This window comes from Elephas maximus, chromosome 15 (genome assembly GCF_024166365.1).
Source record: "Elephas maximus indicus isolate mEleMax1 chromosome 15, mEleMax1 primary haplotype, whole genome shotgun sequence".
In the NCBI taxonomy this organism is placed as follows: Eukaryota; Metazoa; Chordata; class Mammalia; order Proboscidea; family Elephantidae; genus Elephas; species Elephas maximus.
The window spans coordinates 83,585,505-83,611,366 of record NC_064833.1 but is presented as its reverse complement, the minus strand read 5'-3'; the positions used below and the strand labels follow the sequence as shown (position 1 = coordinate 83,611,366).

The 25,862-nt window shown below is 39.7% G+C and overlaps 1 protein-coding gene across 1 annotated transcript in view; it reads right to left on the bottom strand.

Moving 5' to 3' along the window:
- Positions 1 to 5,928: 5,928 nt before the first annotated feature.
- CA8 (carbonic anhydrase 8) overlaps positions 5,929 to 25,862 on the bottom strand; it is a 212,285-nt gene continuing 192,351 nt past the window's right edge. The window contains exon 9 of the mRNA XM_049853867.1: positions 5,929 to 6,441. The gene's annotated coding sequence lies outside the window, so the exon portion shown is untranslated. The remainder of the gene's footprint in view (positions 6,442 to 25,862) is intronic.

Here is a 25,862-nt window from a genome sequence, read left to right as displayed (position 1 = left end):
TTGAGGAGAAAGTTGCTTGTCTTTTTTTATATCTTGTTCCTTTCTTATGTTTTGTTCTATCTTTTATATCTTCAGTTATTTTAAATACTTTTTTTCATGATTCCTATCTGAACTTCTAGTTGACGTTGCTAACCATCTAATTCGATCATTTATTGTGTCTGATGATTCTCACTCATAGTGAATTGTTTCCTGTAGTACTGCAATTTTTACTGTAAATTCACATTTAGATGGGCCTGCTGGTGGCGCAGTGGTTAAGCATTCGGCTGCTAACCAAAAGGTCGGCAGTTCGAATCCACCAGGTGCTCCTTGGAAACCCTATGGGGCAGTTCTACTCTGTCCTCTAGGGTCGCTATAAGTCAGAATCGACTCGACCGCAACAGGTTTGGTTTTTTGGGGGAGCTGGGGATGGGTTTTGACAGAGAGAGTTTTCCTTTTGTTTCAGTCAGGCATTCCAAGGTTATTTCCAGCTTGGAGTTTTTTTTATTTTTTTAATATTAACTCTCAGCACAGGACTTTCCAGAACAAGCAGGTAGTGTAAGTTCTTACCTGAATCTTAGTTATAATAGGCTAATTCAGTTTCTCCTATCTCACCCCCGTTTTCAGGCCAAGAACAACTTTCATCTTCCCAGTGTGGCAATCAATTATTTTCTTGGTCTATCTTTTTAACTAAGATGTAAAATATCCAAAATTTCAGAATTTTATATTGGTGTTTCATCCCAACCCTCTGACTCTTTTAGGCTCAGTGCCTCATCTTCTGTCTGCTAATGGCCCTATAACCCAAAGCCTGAGTCCAGATAGGCAATACTGTGCTGGAGCAGCAGAGTTTTCAAATTCCAGATTACCCTTTATTTTGGGCCCTACAGATTTAGCTCACTTTTCTATAAACTCGAGAATTTCTACGCGTTTTGTGGTAGGAAGATCTTTGCACTCTTAATCCTGCATTATTGCCAGAAATTTAACTCACTCATTATTTACATATTGATCATCACTAATGTGTGGTCTTAGGTTGTGTCTGGTTTATGTCATCAACGGCTTATATGGCACTTACATATATGGTATATAATCAATAAATCTTTGTTACATTAGTGATTTTACTGATTTCAAATAGCAAATACATTTGTAGAAAATGTAAATTAAACATTACTAATAATAGCTAATCTTTAAATGCAGGATCTCATTTAATCCTCACAACAGTATCGTGACATAGATAATAGTAGCCCAAATCTACAGAGTAGAAAACTTAGGCATAATGGTGTTAAATAAAATTCCCAAAACATATATCTAGCAAGAATTTCAAAGACAGGACTCTTAGATTCTAGAGTCTACCCTACCACATAAATTATTAAAATGTACTAAAAATAGAACTAATAAATTAATAATTAAGATATAAATTAATGCAATTATTAAGACATACATAAAAGGCTCCTGGTAAAAATAGTATTACTGGGAAAAATTTCAAACTTTCTAGTAGCAAATAACTCCCGTAAAATGCTAATTCTTCTTCTGTTCCTTTAAAAAAGACAAAAAATTAACTGAGCAAAAATATTTTCAGGAAATATATCACAGACTCAGAGAAAATATTTGTATTACATAAAGAGTTCATGCAAAGACCTGAGATGCTAGTATAGCAAGAATAGTAAACCCCTGAACTTTGCAGTCACACTAAGAAAACAATTTCAAATATGAGGGAAATAGTAGATGCAAAAAATTAATTAAAATGTTATTTATAATACCAAAACTAACAAATAAAAAAAAAAAAAAAAACTAGAAGGAGCCTAAATATCAAACAACAGTAATAGTTAAGGAAACTGTTCATATCAATTCAGTAGTATTACACTGATTTAACAAGGAATAAAATAAAACAGTATTGGAAAACTCTTACTGAGTTAAAAAAAAGTAACAAAAATCCAAGGAATGTTTATAATCTGCAACGTAATGTATATGTGGGAAAATACATGAAAAAATAATATACCCAAATACCAATAATTTTGAGGTTTATTAAAGAAAATATAAATATTTTGGACTAAATTTCTCAATTTTTTGGATGAGACCGTTTCACTCTTATAAATTTTGTGTGTACATATATTTTCATATATTTACAGACTATCCTAAACAAACAAAAACGCCATTGCCATTGAGTCAATTCCTACTTATAGCGACTCTATAGGGCAAGAGTAGAACTGCCCCATAGGGTTTCCTAGAAGTGGCTGGTGGATTCAAACTGCCAACATTTTGGTCAGCAGCTGAACACCTAACCGTAGCACCACCAGGGCTCCGTTAAAAAAAAAAAAAAAACTTGTTGCCAACTAGTCCATTCCAATTCATAGCGACCCTATAGAACAGAGTAGAACTACCCCATAAGGTTTCCAAAGAGCCCTGGTAGGTTTGAACTGCCGACCTTTTGGTTAGCTGCCATAATCACTATGCTACCAGGGTTTCCAACAGACTATCCTAAATGATTCTAATTGCCATTAAATTTAAGGTGGGCCACAAGATGTCAAGAATCTCCTCTTTCAATCTTTTCAACCATTTGCCAACATGAATTTTCGGCAACAGAGAACCAGGGTTTTCTGATGTTTTCTAAAACCAGCTCTTGTTTCTCCTCTCCTCTCTTTTGCTCAGTTTGTCCTCCACCTTGAGAATCTTTCCTGGCCTCATCTTGTGGCCTCATGTCAAAAGCCTTCACATTGTTTAAGGTTCAGATCAAAAGTCACCAGCCTGAGAAAGCCTTCTCTGATTCCCACATCAGGATGTGATCACCTTAGTTTATCTACTTTTATCCTTGGTAGAACCATTTGTGGGTCTACTGACGTTGCTCTAGAGATACCCAGGCCCTGGGCAAGGCTGACCTTGAAGCATATGACTTTCTTCAAAGTCAAGGGCTTCGTTTGTTTGCTTGTGTGTTTGTTTGTTGCATTCACTCCATAAAAATTTCCACCTCTGTCATAGTCTTTCCTGGTCATTTTTTTTATACTAGGGATAAATGTGTTGGATAATTTTTGTCAACATTCATTCTCAATATATATACTTTTTCAGCTGATCTCTGTTGCTGACACACCGCTACATGCACAATTGCTGCCACACCATTTCAGAGGACTTCAGAAGACTGCATACATCGTTCCCTATATCCCCAATCAGGTATTCGTCCTTTTGTTGTTCTTTTTCAATTTTCAACTCATAGCAAACTCTTGTGACGGAGTAGAATTGCCCCATAGGGTTTTCTAGGATATAATCTTTACAGAAGCAGAATACCTGCTCTTTCTCCCATGGAGCCGCTGGTTAGGTTCCAACCGCCAACCTTTTGGTAAGCAACCTAGCCCTTAACCATTGGGTGAAATGCCAACACCGTGGAGCATTGACCTATTCTAACTGCCTGACCTCTTGTCCTTATCCTCCTCTAGACTTGAGATCTGTAATTTTCTCATTCACTAATGTATCCCAAGCATGTATCACTACCTGGCACATAGTATGCAGGAGATAAATATTGGTTAAGTAGAAAAACCACATCATGCACAGACTTGCATAATGAGAGCCCTGCTGTGTTCTGATTAGTTGTAGCTATTGGTCATGCACTTGTTCCAAGTCTCAGCAACCCAGGTGCACAAGAGTGCGGTGCGGGGACTGCTCACGGCTTGAAGTGATGCTGTGAACATCTGATATTCTACTTACTTTAGAGTTGCTTTTTATTGTTTTTCAAGAAATTTGACAATGTCCATTTCGATGCATTCTTGTGATGAAATGTACCCAAAATACAATTTCTGGCCCTAAAATTTATGTTCACATATATTACAGTTGCTGTTGAATAGACCCTGATTCATGGCAACCCAGTGTGTGTCAGAGTAAAACTGTGTTCCATATAGGTTCTTCAATGGATTTTTTGTAAATAGATCATCAAGCCTTCTGAGGTGCCTCTGGGTGAACTCAAACCAACAATCTTTGAGTTTTCATCCAAGCATATTAACTCTTTGCACCACCCAAGGACTCCATGTTCACATATACTATATGGTTTTTACAAACTACACTTGCTTGAATTAAACACAAAGCAAGAACATGTTTAAGTAGAAAAATTGAATGTTTTGCATGCTCCAGTTATGCCTAGAGGATGTTTATTGGGTTCTCCCTGGGCAGCCAATGGTCTTTGCAGCACTTATACATATAAGGAAAGCCCTGAGAGGTGGTAAGATTAGCCTTACGATGAATAAAGCTGCCATTGTTTCTTGTCTAACTTAGCTCCTTCACCATCTGCCCCCCTCCTGTTCTTCCACCATCATTCAGTCTTTTTATCTTTCTCCTCTCTCTTCACTGCTGAGGGCAAGGGCTGTGTACTAGCACCTAGCACACAGGGACATAAACAGAGAAGATACTCAGTGAGTGTCAAATTGAGTTTTAAATAAGCTAAGCTGGTTATAAGTGGGTGCTGCAAACATTTTGTGCTCATCTACTAACCTCAAGGTTGGTGGTTCAAACCACCCAGCAGCACCACAGAAGAAAGGCCTGGCAATCTGCTTCCATGAAGATTACAGCCGAGAAAACCCTGTGGAGCAGTTCTACTCTATAGCACATGGGGTTGCCATAAGTCGGAATTGACTTGATGGCAGCAAGTTTTGGGTCTGGGTATAGACCAGTTGTTAGCAAATGCAAAATGCTTAGTACTAGGAATTTACTATGATTGTTAAGTATATTCTTTAAAAGAAAATGTAAAAGGCGTTATTACATATTCCTCTGAACACTGCACAGATCTTTTTTAAATATGCATTCCTAAACAAATGCTTTGGTAGACGATTTTCAGTCAACTTCTCTTTTTTGTGGCATGTTCACTGAATTGAAAAGGATTCCACAAAGATACTCATGAGCAGCAAGAGGTCCAGGAAAAAGTGCCAAGTAAAAGTTGATCTGAGAAAAGCCTCTGTATCTTTAACAGAGCCACACTGCACAAAGGTAACGGCTGTTTTAGGTGTCATTGGAAATCCAGCTGTTCCAACACAATCAATTCACCCGCCTGATCCATATTCGGAATTTTCGAAAATGGTAGTTTTCTGTTTCTCTGGAACTAGAGGCCTGCAGTGTTCTTTCTCCAATGAGATAAAGGCATTTTTAATATTTGGCTGAGATTTAAATCCTCAACAGCCAAGATTTCAGAATAAATATTTCCACATTAATTGAGGATTTTATTGTCAAGTATATTTCATGGTTTATTCATGCCGAGTCCTGCTTCTTGTCTCCTACCATTCATCCCAATGATTTCATGGAGAAGCCAGCAGCTATTTTCAAAATTGGGGTAACATTTAAAATCAGGGTGACATTGTTTTTCTCACATGCAAAAATAATGATTTCTTCCTTTTGCTGAATATCTTTTCCAATGAATATCTTTTCCACTGGATGATTTTGCTGATAATAGTATCTTTCCTGCCTAACTCACAGGATAGTTGTAAGGATCCAAAAAGAGAGAACGCACAGAGTCTGCTATGTAAACTGTAAAGGGTTTTGTAAGTACTATAGGTTATTATTATTCATGCAAAGGAAGGCTCAAGCATCAAGGACTCAGGGGAATATGGAATCCAATTGAAGGAATTAATTCTGAAGTGTACACAGAGAGAAAGAGAGAGAGGTGTACAGCCAGCTCTCTGATTAAGGTAGGGTTCTAGGATAAGGTTGCCTTTGTCCAAAGCTGACTCCGACAATTACCAGTTGCATAATATTATGAAAGTTACTTAACTGATCTAGCGCTCAATATTTTTAATTTGTAAAATAGGGATAATAATAGGATTTTAACAGGTTGCTATATCAGTAAATCAGGTAATTTATATAAAGTGGTTGTTACATGGTAAATTCTTGCATAATGTTAGCTATTATTTCACTAGAGTGTAAGCATCATAAAAATACTGCTTTAGACAAATTTATTCTTTAAACAAATTTTATTTCAGGCTCTGTTCTAGACACTGAGTATACAGCCATGAAGCAAGATATACAAGGTCCCCATTCCCAGACAATCAACAAGTAATTAATGTGATCTCAGCGACCAGGGCTGTAGAGAAGCTGACACAGATTCGTCAAATAGAGTGACGGGGTGTGTGAGTCAGGAAGTGGGTGTTTCAACAGAGAGGTCAAAGAAGGCCATCTGAGAGGTTGATCTTTGTCCTAACTCCTGAATGATGAGAAGGTATTAGGCCAACTGTCCCAGCCATGCAAAAATCTGCGGGAAGAACATATCAGACTGAAGAAATAACATTTGCAATGTGTCTGGAACAACAGCAAGTTTGTTATGTTCAGAAGAGAGAAGGATCCCCAGAGTGTCTTCAGCACAGTAGATGGAAGAAGTGGGATGGGGTGAAGGGAGAGAAGCAAAGAGAGGCCACACCACCTGGGGCGTGAAAGGCCATACTGAAGAGTTGGATGTCTTTCCACGATGTGACCTCTGGATCCGACAGCACTTTGCATGGTCTGGAAAATAGAAAATGTTCAATAAATATGTTAATATTAATACATGAATTAAAATTATTTAATACATACACATTACATTTTTAAATAATTATACTGAGAGGGTGTGTAGAGAGTTTGAGACTCACAAGGGATGCCTTCTGTCAACGAAAAATCAGAAATTAGCCATGCATTCTGTTCTTACAACTACTCTACGTTTTCAGTAACTCCTAAATGTAATTTAAAAAAAATTTTTTTTTTTAATTAATTACCTCTCCATTATTTATCATGTTCATCCAGTTATTCATTACACTCAATAAAAATGGCTATTAGGACTATATTGATTGGGTAAAAGTGAGACCTGGCTTTTAAGATGAAGCTAAGATTGTCACATGTGAGATTATAATGTCGTTGGTTGCTATTAAGTTGGCCCTAATTCATGGTGACTCCATGTACAACAGAACTAAACATTGCTTGGTCCTGCGCAATCTTCACGATCATTGGTCTACTTGAGTCCATTGCATTGTTGCAGGCACTGTGTATTTTGAGTGCCTTCCAATATAGGGGGGTCGCCCTCCAGCACTATGTTGGTCAATATTCTGTTGTGAGCCATAGGGTCATTGGATGATTTTTCTCAAGTAGATCATTAGGCCTTTCTCCCTAGCCTGTCCTACTGTGGATGAGCCATTGAAGTTTGTCCATGATGGGTGACCCTGCTGGTATTTGAAATACCGGTGGCATAGTTTCCAGCATCATAGCACCACGCAAGCCACCATAGCAGGACAAACCGACGGACAACTGGTGGGAGATTATAATACAGATGTTGATGTCTGGGATGATGGAAATATTCTGTTTGCACTGCCCAATATGGTAGGTACTAGTCACACATGGATGCTGAGTACTTAAAATGTGGCTATTGTAATTAAGGAATTGAATTTTTTATTTTACTTAATTTAAACTTAAAGTAGCCTTAAAGGTTTGAGGCTACTATATTGGGCAGTATGGGTTGCATTCTTCTTTTTGTCATTAACCTTCTTGGAGTGGCTCATTAGCCTCTGGCATCTCAAGCCCATGAGTACATTATCCTTCACATCCCAGCGTGTGCTGGAGCCTGTTGGCTGAGCTGCTCCAAACCCGTCCTGGAGGGGTTTCTCGCATGAGCAGGGCACACAGTCATTCATGCTCTCACTCACTCGATCTCACTCAGTCTCACTCACTCACTCACACATACACATACACACTCATTCATTCTCTCATTCACTCATACTCACACACTCTCATTCACGCTTTCACTCAGTCTCACTCACACACTCACTCACTCTCACTCACACCCTCTCACACTTATACTCACTCTCACTCATTCTCACTGTCATTCACTCTCTCACTCAATCTCAGTCTCACTCACTCACACACACAATCTCTCACTCTCTCACTCTCAATCACTCACTCACTTTCTCACTCATTCTCTCACATTCACTCACTCACTCATCACTCTCACTCACTCACACTCACTGTCTCACTCACTCTCACTTGCACTCACTCTGAATCACTCTCTTGCTCACTCAGTCACTCTCTCACTCACCCACTCACTCACATTCACTCTCACTCTCACTCACACTCACCCTCTCACTCACTCACACACTCACTCATTCTCACTCTCATTCACTCACACTCACCCTCTTACCCACTCACTTGCACTCACTCTCACACACCCTCACCCACTCACACTCTCATTCACTCCCACTCACTCATTCACTCACTCTATCACTCATTCACCCATTCTCTCATGCACTCTGTCTCACTCCCTCACACTCACTCTCGCTCTCTCACTCACTCTCTCTCGCTCTCTCACTCTCACTCACACTCATTCACTCACACTCACTCATTCACTCACTCACTCACTTATTCTCTCATGCACTGTCTCACTCCCTCACACTCACTCTCTCACTCTCACTCTCTCATTCACTCTCTCACTCACTCTCTCACTCTCACTCACTCACTCACTCACTGAATCTTTTCCTTTGCTCTCCCTCTACCCTCTCTCTCACACGAGGATGAGATTATAAGGAGACCTGGGTAAGACACATAGATGCATAAAGCACACCCACCTGCACCGTTTGGTGAAGAACCCTAAACTGAGAACTCAGAGGCACCTTCTTGTTCGCAAAGCATGGCTTTATACATCTTAAGTGAAATGCCCTTGTAGTACTTTTGCCAGGCAGGGAAGACACATCTGTTTCAGATCAAAACAAAATGAGAGATCTTCCCAAACTAGCCTAAAGGGATTTACTCCAAAATTCAAGAAATTATTACATTCTTTTCAGTTAGTGAAAATTTCTGAATATGTCATAGTGTCAATATAGTTAATTGTGAAACTACCAGATAATTATTTTTCTTTAAGAGGTGAAACAGCTGTTTGAATTTAATCGTAAACAAAACATTTTACTTTTAAATACCAAAAAACCAAACCCATTGTTGTCGAGTCGAATCCGACTCATAGCAACCCTATAGGACAGAGTAGAACTGCCCCGTAGGGTTTCAAAGGAGTGTCTGGTGGATTTGAACTAGCAACCTTTTGGTTAGGAGCCGTAGCTCCTACACCACCAGAGTTTTCTTACTTTTTAGTAGAGCACTCTTTTGTCTGTCTTCAGTGGGAGGCAAGAAAAGAATACAGATTTTTTGCTTTTCTACAAAATACATTGTCCTACGATGTTTTCAGGTTTGCTGGTATCCAAAGAGTGAGTCAGTCACACAGAGGATCATAAGGCACCTCAGGGCAGATTACTAAAGCCATATTTAGGGCAATTCAAAATGACTCATTCACATTATATTTTGTACTGGCAAACACAATTTCCAGACTTAAACATTTTTACAAACGTTTTTTAGATTCACTGGGCATCAAATAAGAATTTAAAAAACAGATTTTGATGAGTCAGATGTAAATAAATCATATCATGAAGATTAAATGTCTGCGTAGGAGACCAAAAAAAAAGAACATAGGAGAAAGATGCTTGAGGAAAATTCATTTGAGAACATACGGAAACCAAACCATTTGGAAAATATTTATTTTTCAAAATTCAGTTTTTATAGTATCTAAAATAAAAGTTTCTTTAGCTACTCAGATAACAGATTCTTTTATTCTCCTTTATCATACTTTGTAATCTCAAGGCACCCCAAGTGGCAAAGCTCTTTTCTATATGTACAGAATCCCCAGTGGCTGAGTCCGTAGGAGAGATTTCCAGGATTTATATGGGTGATGTGAGTACTTTATTCAACAACAGCAAAACCATTTTCACTCAGCTAACCTCAATGGCATCATCTCACAGCATCACTCACACGAACCATTTAAGTTTTTTGGCTTTTGACTTTTTTTTATTATTGCAAAAATATATATATAACACAAGATTTACCAACAACATTTTTCATGTGTACAATAACCTCTTCCCATGGTTCTCTAATCTAAGAGGATTCTGGAGCTTTGTGCAGGTCCTCTATCCTACCAAGTGATATTTTTCAAAATCAGTTACCTATGACCCAGATACACATGTTGGATCCCCAGAGGTGCAAGAATATTAGTGTGACATTTTTGGTAATATTGCAATAGTAAAATATAATCACAGACACTAAAAGAACATGGCAGTGCTCAGTCACAAAGTGGTCATCTAAAAGATCCAGAGTATGTTTGTATTATTTTTTTAAGTATCTTCAAAATGCAAACACTAAGTAAGAACTTTTCTTAAAGAAGTATTGGACCTTTTAGACTAGAACCAGCATCTCCAGTTCAAGAAACACTACTCCAGACACTAGTCAGTTTAGTCTACAAATGTTTAGTCCTTGACTTGACTTGGTAAAATTCTGCCTTACTCCACGCATATCTCTAGAGTGCAAACTCATCACTGCTGTATCCTCCTCAGTTACCACAGAGATCACTACATAGATAAAAAAAATTATGTTTTGTCCAGATAAATAAGTGAAGAAGGGATTAGTTTCAAACTACAGTTAGGAATCAATCCATTGAAAGTTTGTCCACCATCCATCACTTCTTAGGCTGGAATCTCTAGAGAAGCAAAACCGGTGAAGCACAGATATAAATACACAGAAAAAGATTACACATGGCTGTGGAGGCTGGCAAGTCCCAAATACATGGGTCAAGCATCAGGTTGGAGGCTTCTTCCAATTCACATGATTGCAGGTGCTAACAAACCCAAGATCAGCAAGTCAGATGACAGGCTGTTGGCCCACGGGGCTGTGGAAGCTGACAGTCCCTGAATCAGAAGCTAGAAGTAGGCAGCTGACTCACAGGACTGTGGAAGCTCACAAATCCCAAGGTCTGCAGGTCAGGCAGAAGGTTGCTGGCTCACGTCCCAAGAACCGGAGGTCAGGGGATGATGAGTTAGATGTGAGCAAGTGAGTGGGCTTTGCCAGAATGTCCATACATATATTGGATGCAGGTCACACCCCTGAGGAAACTCCTTTTACACCTGATTGGCTGACCACATCATGCAGGATGATTACATCAATACATAACTGCCAAGCCACATCATTACATAAAGCCCAGACCACTGAGAATCATGGCCCAGCCAAGTTGATACACAACCTTAACCATCATAGTCCAACCCTGTCAATTAGTCACCTGTACACACCTCCTTAAATCATACTATATCTCTAAATAAAGACAATTACAGTCATACTTATACCTAACATGATACAACTAAAATGCATACAACAGAATATGTACTGACCCCGTTTGCATCTTACACTTTATAAGTGAGGAAAACAAAAATATTTGATGTACAAATACAGGCAGAAACACCCATAACAATTACAGTCCTCATTTCTGCAACTGGTCACATGGTTGTAACTGGTATTTAGAACTACCTTCTTCCACCACTCATTCCGTATTCCTGTTACCCTCAGCAAGCACCTTAGCTGGTTGTGGTTCTTTGCCTGGTGGGGTGACCCGAACCTTCATTTCTGAAGGGTCTAGGCCATTGGTAGTCATGTTGGAATGGGTTGCTGTAGTTTCCCGTTGACTTTAATCACAGGGCATGGTAGTACTAAGAGACGGCCTAAGGGATCTCCTGTATGTCAGACATACTCTTCTTTACCTCCATTATGTAATATTAATCTGAATACCTCTTGGTAATCAGAATCAATCACACTAGCCAGTATGGTAACTCCCTTCTTTGCCTGTTGATCCAGAGGCATAAGGAGTCCAAAGTGGCCAGGTAGCATTCTTAACATCCAGTTCAATGGAATTAGTGATGTGTCTACAGGTGGGAGCAGTTCTCCTTTTGGAATTAAGACCTCTAGACTTACAGAGCATAGGGTCACAGGGACAGGAAACAAAATTTTACGAGTGGGTCACTAGCAGTAATAGTGAGTGGTGCCACTCCCATCTCCACCTCTTGATTCCTGGACCCATGAATCCTGGATATGGGAGAAACAGCACCATATACTGGATGCTGGTTTAGAGCATATACAGCCTCCTGAAGAACATTGCCCCAGCCCTGCAAGGTATTGACACCTACCTGGCACCGTAATTATGTCTTTAGAAGGTCATTTCATCATTCTATCACGCCAGCTGCTTCAGGATGGTGGCAAACATGGTAAAGCCAGTGAATTCCATGAACACAGGCCCATTGCCATACTTCATTTGTAGTGAAGAGAGTCCCTTAATTGGAGGTGATGCTGTGTGGGATACCATGATGGTAGATAAGGCATTCTATAAGTCCACAGATGGTAGTTTTGGCAGAAGAATTCCGTGCAGGGCAGGCAACTCCATATCCAGAGTAAGTGCCTATTCTAGTAAGAACAAAATGTTGCCCTTTCCATGATGGAAGTGGTCCAATGTAATCAACTTGCCACCAGGTTTCTGGCTGATCACCTCAAGGAATGATGCCACATCAGGGCCTCATGTTGGTCTCTGCTGCTGGCAGATTAAATATTCAGCAGTAGCTGTAGCCAAGGTGGCCTTGGTAAATGGAAGTTCATGTTGCTGAGCCCATGCATAACCTCCATGCTACCAGGCACGCTTTGTTCATGAGCCCTTTCAGCAATGATGGGAGTAACTGGGGTAAGAGGATGACTAGTTCCCAGAGAATGCATCATCCTAGTCACTTGAGTATTAAAATACTCCTCTGCCCAGGTCACCCTTTCATGAGTAGTCTCATGAGACACAATTATCTTCACTTCTTTGGCCCATTCAGAGAGATCTATCCACACACCTCTTCCCCATACCTCTTTGTCACCAATTTTCCAATCACGTTCCTTCCAAATCCCTGACCATCCAGCCAAACCACTGGCCAGAGCCCATGAATCAGTATACAGTTGCATATCTAACAATTTCGTTTTTCCAAGTAAAGTTATGCACTCCTGAAGTTCTGCCCATTGGGCAAATATTCTTCACCACAGTCCCTCAGGTGTCAGGCTGGAGGCTTCTCCTGATTCTTATGGTTGCAGGGGCTGATGAACTCAACATCACTAGGTTGTGATGGCAGGCTTTTGGCCCACAGGGCTGCGGAAGCTGACAAATTCCAGAATCGTTTCAGTCTGACAGCAGGCTGCTGCTCATAGGACTGTGGAAGCTGACAAAACCCCAAGATCTGCAGGTCAGGTGGAAGGCTGCTGGCTCATGTCCCAAGTGCCAGAGGTCAGAGGATGATGAGTCAGATGCAGGATTCAGAGCAAGCGAATGAGCTTTGCCAGAATGTCCACACATATATTGGATGCAGGCCATACCCCTGAGGAAACTCTCCTTACAACTGATTGGCTGGTGACATCATGGAGGATGACTACATCATAACATAACTGCCAAATTACATCATTACATAACTGCCAAACTACATCATTACATAACTGCCAGACCACTGAGATTCATGGCACAGCCAAGGTGACACACAACTTTACCATCACACCACCTCGTAATGCTGAAGCAATCTACACTAAATTCTTAGAAATGAACATAGCTGTGTTCGTTAAGTTTTCTAACTTATGAGCACATTCATGGTGCTCTTCTGTTGACCAGTAAACAGAACACAATATTAGCCTAATAGATCTTTCTAACCAAGAGTAGATCCTTCTTGGAAATCCTGGGTCAATGTGGTCCAATCTAATTCTCCACAATTTATTAGTTCTGAGATTAATACATTGATGTTGAGGTCAATAGCAAGCTATTGGGATAACAGTAATGAATCTGCTCAGGTATTTGTTGAAACTTGTTTTTCAGCCAGCTCCTCAAGGTAGGACAATAATCTACTCAATAAAACTACTTGAGTGCCTATTACATGCACTTAAGGATACGAAATATATGAAATAGCACAAATCTACAAGGAAGCTACTAAGTAATCATGCATGGATAAAATTTTAGACTAATAGATAAAGTGTCTTCAGAACACCCACCAAATGCCTGTTGGGAAGTTTTTGAACTTTGGAACAAGTAACTACTTAAAGTTAATGCTTGATTAGAAGACCTTTTCCAGGAAAAAAACAAATAGTCGTGGCAGAGCTGATAAGATGGCAGAGTAGTCAGACATTTCCAGTGATCCCTCTTACAACAAAGACTGGAAAAAACAAGTGAAACAATTATATTTAAGACAAGCTAGGAGCCCTGAACATCAAAGGCAAAGTTAGAAAATGGACTGAGCAGGAGGGGAGGGAGGAAGTGTTCAGAAGTGGAGAGGAGTTGCCAGACCTGAATTGCTGGGAATCCTCAGGCACCATTCCTGAGAGCAGATGAGGTGGGCTGGCAGTAGTGTCCCGACCGCAGTTTTCTCAAGGAGAGACAGCCAACCACACAGCCTACTCACACCTCCGGAACCAGAGAAGAACGGCTCTCTCAGCAAAAGCTAAGTACTTGCGTATATTTTACTATGCCCCAAGCCCCCAAGCCAGCTTCAGTGGCTGTCAATTTCCCTGGGCCTGAGATAGGTCCTGTTCCATGCTCTGAACTATTCCCTCTGCCTTGGAGAAGGAATAAAAAGAAGGAATAAATTCATCATTGGAGGAAAAGATAATCTGCCAGCTCCACTAACCTGGGCAGCTCAGGACAGAAGCAGCTCCTGTCCAGGCATAAATGGGCCGTGGACTTTGAATACATTACTCCCCTGCATGGACCTGTGTGAGCTTATTTCAGGAGAATAGGCCCTTGTTGGCAGGCTGCAACTGTTTCAGCTGTGTGGTGGAGAGGTGGCTGTTTGATGTTTGACACCACTTTGCCTATAAAACAGGGTCTTCGCCTATCCAGATCAGGGGCCTAAGGACTGGTGGCTCAACCCACGTCACCTAGACACCCACAACAGGGGTCCAAGGATAACTGGTACCTCCCAGTTCTTACTACCAAACGCACTGGGTGCCCATGGTCCATCTGCAGAACCCACCACCTGTGTGATTTAGGGAACAGGGACACATTTTCATCACAGACACTCAGGGGACAGTTGTCAGCCCCCAGCCTTGTTCAGAGTGTGACTCCCTACTACAACCAGATACTTCTGCCTACACCAATCATCCCTGCTCCCCTATAATTGGAGGACAAAACCTGTACCACACACTTGATGGCCAACTACCTGGACACCTGAGCTGAATCCATACAAGAAAATGAATGGAATCCTAGGCTCACATACCTGGCAACAGCTCTAGCCATCTGGTGACAGGACATTGGAGCTTCAAAGGTGAAAATAATCAAGCTGGCTCACTCAAGCAACCTATTTGGGTGCACCAAAACAAAACAAAGCAAGAAGCTAGGATACGGTAACCAAACATAAAATAAACTAATAAAATAAACTTATAGATGGTTCAGAGACAACAGTCAATATCAAATCACATAAAGAAGCAGACCATGATCGCTTCAACAAGCTCTCAAAACAAAGAATCAAGTGATCTTCTGGATGAAGGTGTCTTCCTGGAATTATCAGATGCAGAATAACCCCCCTCCAAAAAAAATCAAATCCAGTGCCGTTGAGTCGTTTCCGACTCAAGATGCAGAATACAAAAGCTTAATATACAGAACTCTTCAAGACATCAGGAAGAAGATCAGGAAGGGGATCAGGAAATGTGCAGAACAAGCCAAGAAACACATAGATAAAGCAGTTGAAGAAATTTAAAAGGTTATTCAAGAACATAATGAAAAATTTAATAAGCTGCAAAAATCCATAGAGAGACAGAAATCAGAAATTCAGAAGATTAAGAACAAAAGTACAGATTTAGACAACTGAATATAAAGTCAGAGGAGCAGAATTGAGGAAGTGGAAGAAAGAATTAACGAGATTGAAGATAAAACACCTGGCACCAATATATGTGAAGAAAAAGCAGATAAAAAAAATTTGAAAAAATGAAGAAACTCTAAGAATCACGTGGGACTCTATCAAGAGAAATAACCTACAAAGGACTGGAGTACCAGAACAGGGGGAGGGATAACAGAAAATACAGAGAGGATTCTTGAAGATTTTTTGGCAGAAAACTTCCCTGATATCATGAAAGATTAGAAGATATCTATCCAAGTTATTCATCAAACTCCACATAAGGTAGATCTCAAAAGAATGTCACCAAGACATATTATAATCAAACTTGCCAAAACCAAAGATAAAGAGAGAATTTTAAGAGCGGCTGGGGATAAATGACAAGTCACCTACAAGGGAGAGGCGATAAGAATAAGCTCGAACTACTCAGCAGAAACCACACAGGCAAGAAGGCAATGGGATGACTTATGTAAAGCATTGAAGGGAATAAATTGTCAACCAAGGATCATATATCCACCAAAACTGTCTCTCAAATATGAAGGCGAACTTAGGACATTTCCAGATAGACAGAAGTTTAGGGAATTCGTAACAACCAAACCAAAACTACAAGAAATATTAAAGGGAGTTCTCTGGTTAGAAAATTTGTAATATCAGGTATTAACCCAAGACTAGAACACAGGACAGAGCAACCAGATGTCAACCCAGATAGGAAAACTCCAAAAATAAATCAAGATAAAAAAACGCTCAAAACAGGGAAACAGCAATGTCATTATGTAAGAGAGGACAACATTAAAACAATAAAGAGGGACTAAGAAACATAGTCAAAGATGTTTCATGTGGAGAGGAAGACAAGGTGATATAAAAAATAAAAGTCAGGTTTAAACTTAGAAAAATAGGGGTAAATATTAAGGTAACCACAAAGGATATTAACAATCCTACTCATCAATTTAAATACAAGAAAAAAATAGAGACTCAGCAGAAAAAAAATCAACAACAAAGAATAAGAGAAGAACAAAATACATACACTACTCAGCACAAAAAATGAAGTGGGAAAAAGAAACTGTCAACGACAGATAAAAAAAGACATCAAAATGACAGCACTAAACTCATACCTATCACATAATTATGCTGAAAGTAAATGAACTAAATGCACCAATAAAGAGAGAGTGGCAGAATGGATTAAAAAAAAAAAAAAAATGATCCGTCTATATGCTGCCCCTACAAGAGACACACCTTAGACTTAGAGACATAAACAAACTAAAACTCAAAGGATGGAAAAAAATATATCAAGCAAACAACAGTCAAAAAAGAGCAAGAGTGTCAATATTAATTTCTGACAAAATAGACCTTAAAGTTAAATCTACCACAAAGGATAAGGAAGGACACTATATAATGATTAAAGGGACAATATACCAAGAAGATATAACCATATTAAATATTTATGCACCCAATGACAGGGCTGCAAGATACATAAAAGAAACTCTAAAAGCATTGAAAAGTGACATAGACAGCCCCACAATTATATTAGGAGACTTCAACACACCACTTTCGGTGACGGACAGAACATCCAGAAAGAAGCTCAATAAAAAAAAGAAGATCTAAATGCCACAATCAACCAACTTGACCTCACAGACATATACAGGACACTCCACCCAACAGCAGCCAAAGATACTTTCTTTTCTAGGGCACATGGAACATTCTCTAGAATACACCACATATTAGGTCATAAAACAAGCCTTGCAGAATCCAAAGCACTGAAATGTTACAAAGCATCCTCTCTGATCATAAGGCCATAAAGTAGAAATCAGTAATAGAAAAAGCAGGGAAAAGAAATCTAACACTTGGGAATTGAACAACACCCTGCTCAAAAATGACTGGGTTATAAAAGACATTAAGGATGGAATAAAGAAATTCATAGAATTCAATGAGAATGAAAACACTTCCCATAAGAACCTTTCAGACACAGCTAAAACAGTGCTCAGAGGTCAATTTATATCAATAAATGCACACATTCAAAAAGAAGAAAGGGCAAAAATCAAAGAATTATCCCTACAACTTGAACAAATAGAGAGCAACAGAAGAAACCCTCACACACCAGAAGAACACAAATAATAAAAATTAGAGCAGAATTACCCATATTTATTGTAGCACTGTTTACAATAGCAAAAAGATGGAAGCAACCAAGGTGCCCATCAATGGATGAATGGATAAATAAATTATGGTATATTCACACAATGGAATACTATGCATCGATAAAGAACAGTGAGGAATCTGTGAAACATATTGTAACATGCAGGAACCTGGAAGGCATTATGCCAAGTGAAATTAGTCAGTTGCAAAAGGACAAATATTGTATAAGACCACTATTATAAGAACTTGAGAAACAGTTTAAACTGAGAAGAAAACATTCTTTTGTGGTTACGATATGGCGGAGGGAGGGAGGGTAGGAGAGGGCATCCACTAATTAGATAGTAGGTAAGAACTACTTTAGGTGAAGGGAAAGAGCACACAATACAGGGGAGGTCAGCACAATTGGACTAAACCAAAAGCAAAGAAGGTTCCTGAATAAACTGAATGCTTCGAAGGCCAGCATAGCAGGGGCAGGTTTCTGGGGACCATGGTTTCAGGGAACATCTAAGTCAATTGGCATAATAAAATCTATTAAGAAAACATTCTGCATCCCGCTTTGAAGAGTGCCGTCTGAGGTCTTAAACACTAGCAAGCAGCCATCTAAGATGCATCAATTGGTCTCAACCCACCAGGATCAAAGGAGAATGAAGAACACCAAGGACACAAGGCGATTATGAGCCCAAGAGACAGAAAGGGCCACATGAACCAGAGACCATATCATCCTGAGACCAGAAGAACTAGATGGTGCCTGGCTACGACCGATGACTGCCCTGACAGGGAACACAACAGAGAACCCCTGAGGGGGCAGGAGAGCAGTGGGATGCAGACTTCTCATAAGACAGACTTAATGGTCTGACTGAGACTAGAAGGACCTCGGTGGTCATGGCCCCCAGACCTTCTGTTCACCCAGGACAGGAACCATTCCTGAAGCCAAGTCTTCAAACATGGATTGGACTGGACAAAGGGTTGGAGAGGGATGCTGGTGAGGAGTGAGCTTCTTGGATCTGGTGGACACTTGAGACTATGTTGGCAACTCCTGCCTGGAGGGGAGATGAGAGGGTGGAGGGGGTTAGAAGCTGGTGAAATGGACACGAAAAGAGAGAGTGGAGGGAGAGAGCGGGCTATCTCATTAGGGGGAGAGTAACTGGGAGTGTGTAGCAAGGTGTCAGCAAACCCTGGTGGCGTAGTGGTTAAGTGCTACAGCTGCTAACCACCAGGCGCTCCTTGGAAACTCTATGGGGCAGTTCTACTCTGTCCTATTGGGTCGCTATGAGTCGGAATCGACTCGACGGCACTGGGTTTGGTTTTTAACAAGGTGTATACGGGTTTTTGTGTGAGAGACTGACTTGATTTGTAAACTTTCACTTAAAACACAATAAAAATTATAAAAAAAAAATTAGAGCAGAATTAAATGAAATAGAGAACAGAAAAACAATTGAAAGAATTAACAAGACCAAAAGCTGGTTCTTCAAAAAAATTAACAGAATTGATAAACCATTGGCCACACTGACAAAAGAAAAACAGGAGAGGAAGCAAATAACCCGAATAAGAAATGAGATGGGTGATATCACAACAGACCCAACTGAAATTAAAAGAATCATATCAGATTACTACAAAAAATTATACTCTAACAAATTCGAAAATCTAGAAGAAATGGATGAATTTCTAGAAACACACTACCAACCTAAACTAATACAAACAGGGGTAGAACAACTAAATAAACCCATAAGAACAGAAGAGATTGAAAGCGTAATTAAAAAACTTCCAACAAAAAAATGCCCTGGCCCGGGTGGCTTCATTGGAGAGTTCTACCAAATTAACAGAGAAGAGTTAACAACACTACAACTAAAGGTATTTTAGAGCATAGAAAAGGACAGAATACCAAAACCAGGTAAAGACACCACCAAAAAAGAAAATTACAGACCTATATTCCTCATGGATTTAGGTGCAAAAATTCTCAACAAAATTCTAACCAACAGAATTCAACAACATATCAAAAAAATAATTCACCACGACCAAGTGGGATTCCTTCCAGGCATGCAGGGATGGTTCAACATTAGAAAAACAATTAATGTCATCCATCATAGAAATAAAACAAAGGACAAGAATCACATGATTTTATCAATTGATGCAGAAAAGGCATTTGACACAGTCCAACACCCATTCATGATAAAAACTCTCAGCAAAATAGGAATAGAAGGAAAATTCCTCAACATAATAAAGGGCATTTATACAAAGCCAATAGCCAACATCATCCTAAATGCAGAGAGCCTAAAACCATTCCCCTTGAGATCGGGAACCAGACAAGCATGCCCTTTATCACCACTCTTATTCAACATTGTGCTGGAGGTCCTAGCCAGCGCAATTAGGCCAGATAAAGAAATAAACAGCATCCAGATTGGTAAGGAAGAAGTAAGAGTAGCTCTACTTGCAGATGACATGATCTTATAGACAGAAAACTCTAAGGAATCCTCAAGAAAACTACTGAAATTAATAGAAGAGTTCAGCAGAGTATCAGGATACAACATAAACATACGAAAATCAGCTGCATTTCTCGACACCAACAAAAAGAACATTGAAGAGGAAATCGCCAAATCAATGCCATTTACAGTAGCCCCCAAGAAGATAAAATACTTAGGAATAAATCTTACCAGAGATGTAAAAGACCTATACAAAGAAAACTACAAGACACTACTGCAAGAAACCAAAAGAGACCTACATAAGTGGAAAAACATACCTTGCTCATGGATAGGAAGACTTAACATTGTAAAAATGTCTGTTCTACCAAAAGCCATCTATAGATACAATGCAATTCTGATCCAAATTCCACTGACATTTTTTAATGAGATGGAGAAACAAATCACCAACTTCATATGGAAGGGAAAGAGGCACCATATAAGTAAGGCACTACTGAAAAAGAAGAACAAAGTGGGAGGCCTTACTCTTCCTGATTTTAGAACCTATTATACCGCCACAGTAGTCAAAACAGCCTGGTACTAGGACAGCAACAGATACATAGACCAATGGAACAGAATTGAGAATCCAGACATAAATCCATCCACATATGAGCAGCTGATATTTGACAAAGGCCCAAAGTCAGTTAAATGGGCAAAAGACAGTCTCTTTAACAAATGGTGCCGGCATAACTGGACATCCATCTGCATAAAAATGAAAAGACCCATTCCTCACACCATGCACAAAAACTAACTCAAAATGGATCAAATATCTAAATATAAAATCTAAAATGATAAAGATCATGGAAGAAAAAATAGGGACAATGCTAGGAGCTCTAATACATGGCATAAACAGTATACAATGCACAAACACCACGAGAGAAACTAGATACCTGGGAGCTCCTAAAAATCAAACACCTATGCTCATCCAAAGACTTCACCAAAAGAGTAAAAAGATTACCTACAGACTGGGAAAAAGTTTTTAGCTATGACATTTCTGATAAGCGTCCGATCTCTAAAATCTGCTTGATACTGCAAAAACTCAACTACAAAAAGACAAATAACCCCATTAAAAAATGGTCAAAGGATATGAACAGGCACTTCACCAAAGAAGACATTCAGGTTGCTAACAGATACATGAGGAAATGCTCACAATCTTTAGCTGTTAGAGAAATGCAAACCAAAACTACAATGAGATCCCAACTCACTCCAACAAGGCTGGCATTAATCCAAAAAACACAAAATAATAAATGTTGGAGATGTTATGGAGAGACTGGAACACTTATACGTTGGTGAGGGGAATGTAAAATGGTACAACCACTTTGGAAATTGATTTGGCACTTCCTTAAAAAACTAGAAATAGAACTACTATACGGTCCAGCAATCCCACTCCTTGGAATATATCCTAGAGAAATAAGAGCCTTTACAAGAACAGATATATGCACACCCATGTTCATTGTAGCACTGTTCACAATAGCAAAAAGATGGAAGCAACCAAGGTCCCCATCAACATCCACTCATTAACGGATAAGTAAATTATGGTATATTCACGCAATGGAATACTATGTATTGATAAAGAACAATGATGAATCTGTGAAACATTTTATAACACGGAGGAATCTGGAAGGCATTATGCTGAGTGAAATTAGTCAGTTGCAAAAGGACAAATATTGTATGAGACCACTGTTATAAGAACTCGAGAAATAGTATAAACAGAGAAGAAAATATTCCTTGATGGTTACGAGAGTGGGGAGGGCCAGAGGGAGAGGAGTATTCACTAATTACGTAGTAGACAAGAACTACTTTAGGTAAAGGGAAAGACAACACGCAATACAGGAGAGGTCAGCACAACTGGACTAAACCAAAAGCAAAGTTTCCTGAGTAAACTGAATGCTTCGAAGGCCAGCATAGCAGGGGCGGATGTTTGGGGACCATGGTTTCAGGGAACATCTAGGTCAATTGGCATAATAAAATCTACTAAGAAAACATTCTGCATCCCACTTTGGAGAATGGCGTCTGAGGTCTTAAATGCTAGCAAGCGGTCATCTAAGATGCATCAATTGGGCTCAACCCACCTGGAGCAAGGAAGAATGAACACCAAAGACACAAGGTAATTATGAGCCCAAGAGATAGAAAGGGCCACATAAACCAGAGGCTACATCAGCCTGAGACCAGAAGAACTAGATGGTGCCCAGCTATACCTGATGACTGCCCTGACAGGGAACACAACACAGAACCCCTGAAGGAGCAGAAGAGCAATGGGATGCAGACCTCAAATTCTCATAAAAAGACCAGAATTAACGGTCTGACTGAGACTAGAAGGACCCTGGAGGTCATGGTCCCCAGATCTTCTGTTAGCTGGAGATAGGAACCATCCCAAAGCCAACTCTTCAGACAGGGATTGGACTGGACTAGGGGATAGAAAATGATACTGGTGAGGAGTGAGCTTCTTGGATTTAGTAGACACATGAGATTACATGGGCAGCTCCTGTCTGGAGGGGAGATTAGAGGGCAGAGGGGGTCAGAAGCTGGGTGAATGGACACGGAAATAGCGGGTGGAGAGAAGAAGTATGCTGCCTCACTAGGGGGAGAGCAACTAGGAGTATACAGCAAGGTGTATATAATATTTTGTATGACAGACTGACTTGATTTGTAAACTTTCACTTAAAGCACAATAAAAATTTTAAAAAAGAAATAGTTGTATCAAGCACAATCTTCAGAAAGCGGCCCTTCAGCAGGCCTGATTTTCCTATTGCTCAGTCTTGAATTAGCAGTCTGATATTACTTTGCTTTGGATAATTACTGTCAGTGGCATGTTGTTGGATAACGTCATTCTATAATGACAAAAACACTATAAAACTATTAATATTCTTTTCTATTGTCTTATCGAAGTCAGTTTATTCAGAAATATCTATTAATCAAGACTTGTGCACTTGGACAGTACAAAGGAAACTGATGTTTATAGTCATGTTCTGAATGCACTAAGGCACTGTGAGATCTCCAAATGCCTTCTAAAAAATATCTGTAAAGCATAAAGGAATTAAAGCCAATCAACCAGCCAGTATGTATTAGTCTCTATTACTCCAGCTAGAAACAATACAAGAATATGTTAAGATGTAGATTCTGCTTTCAGAAAGCTTACAACCACAGAGAGGCTTGTAACCCACCAAACAAATCTTTGATGAGTAAATGTGGAATGTTGAAAAGAAAATTTATTCCCATTCTCTAATGTCCTTTTTTTTTTTTAGGTGAAACTTTACAATGCCAATTAGTTTCTCATTGAAAAATTTATACACAAATTTTCTTCTGACATTGGTTGCAATTCCCTCAATATGTCAGCTCTCTCCCCCTTTCCCTTTGCACTCTGGGCTCTCCGTGTTCATTCATCCAGTTTTCCCGTTCCTTTACTAACCTCATGTCTTGCCTTTTACCAGGCATGGCCCATTTGCTCTCATATATTTGATTGAACCAAGAAGCACGTTCCTCATTTGTGTTATCGTTTGTTTTATAGGCCTTTCTAATCTTTGGCTGAAAGGTAAACTTCTGGAGTGGCTTCAGTTCTTAGTTAGCAGGGTGTCCAGGGGCCATGATCTCAGGGGTTCCTCCAGTCTTTGTCAGATTAGTAAATCTGGTCTTTTTTTCTGAATTTGAATTTTGTTCTGCATTTTTCTCCTCTGTCTAGGACTGGAAACCCTGGTGGCATAGTGGTTAAGAGCTACGGCTGCCAACCAAATGGTCAGCAGTTCTAATCCACCAGGTATTCCCTGGAAACCCTATGGGGCAGCTCTACCCTGTCCTTCAGCATCACTATAAGTCGGAATAGACTCAGCGGCAACAGGTTGGTCCGTTGGTGGTTTGTCTAGGATCCTCTCTTGTGATCCCTATCAGAGCAGTCGGTGGTGGTAGCCCAGCACCATCTAGTTCTTCTGGGCTCAAGCTGGTGGAGACTGTGGTTTATGTGGCCCTCTAGTTCTTTGGACTAATATTTTCCTTGTGGCTTTGGTTTTCTTCATTCTCCTTTGTTCTGAATGTGATGGGACCAATAGATGCATCTTAGGTGGCCGCTCACAAACTGTTAAGACCCCAGACACTACTGACCAAAGTGGGATGTAGAACATTTTCTTTATGAACTGTGTGATACCAAATGGCCTAGATGTCCCCTGAGGCCATGGCTTCCAGCCCTCAGCCCCAGTAACTCGGTCCCATGAGGTATCTGGACGTATCTAGGAAGATTCCATGACTTTGCTTTGGTCAGAATGTTCTGACTTCCCTTATATTATGTGTTGTCCTTCCCATCACCAAAATTACACTCGTCTACTACCTGGTGGCATAGTGGTTAAGAGTTCGGCTGCTAACCAAAAGGCTGGCAGTTTGAATCCACCAGGTGCTCTTTGGAAGCCCTATAGGGCAGGTCTACTCTGTTCTATAGGATAGCTATGAGTTAGAATCCACTTCACCGCAATGGGCTTAGTTTTTTATGGATACTATCTAGTTCATGATTTTCCCTCCCTACCTCTCCTCTCCCTTGTAACCAGCAAAGATTATTTTGTTTTTTCTGTCTGTAAACCTTTTCTTGGGTTTTTATAATAGCTGTCTCATATAATATTCGTCCTTTCTTGATTGACTTATTTCATTCAGCATAATGCCCTCCAGACTCAACCATGTTGTGAAATATTTTGTGGCTTCATCACTGTTCTTTATCATTGCATAATATTCCATTGTGTGTATGTACCAAAATTTGTTTATCCATTCATCTGTTGATGGGCACCTATTTTTTTTTGTTATTGTGAATAACGCTGTGATGAACATGCAGTGTGCATATGTCTATTCATGTGATGGCTCTTATTTCTGCAGCATATATTCTTACAAGTGGAATTGCTGGATCAAATGGCATTTTTATTTCCAGCTTTTTAAGGAGGCGCCATATATTTTCTATAGTGGTTGTACCATTTTACATTCCCACCAGTGGTGCATAAGAGTTCCACGTGCAAATAAAAATTTGTAAATATTACTGATGATTGAAGAAGAAACATATTCCAATCTCTTTTGCTTTGTAACTTTTTATTTTGACATAATTCTAAACTTACAGATAAGTTGAAAGAATATATACTACCCTTTACCACTTTATTCACCAGTTCCTTACATTTGGCCTCATTTTCTTTATCATTCTCTTTCTTTCTCTCTCTCTCCCGCTCCTTGCCCCCCATACATATATATATATATATTTTAATAAGGTAAATCTGTCCTTAATTTGAAGTCCAAATTACCATAAGCACTTTTATTGGAAACTTTGCCTTCACATAGAGTTCTGGTAAAATCTAGAACTCTTGGTTGTAGTTACTTTTAATCGACAAATTTTAAGAAATAAATTGAAGATGGTTGTGAAGTAAAAGACTTGATAAATGATTTGTTTCTGATAAGTTGTGATGAGGATATTTTATCCCAGATGGCTTTTCAAAATATTGTTTAGAAAACTATTGCTCAATGATAACAAATATCAACGCCACAGTCTAATCCTGACACCAGACCCACACTGGACCAGTTTTCCCCTATCATTTCTCCCTTGCATTAGACTTCTATCCTCTCTCACTCTGAGCCCATCAAGTGCTCCATCCTTTGGCATGTG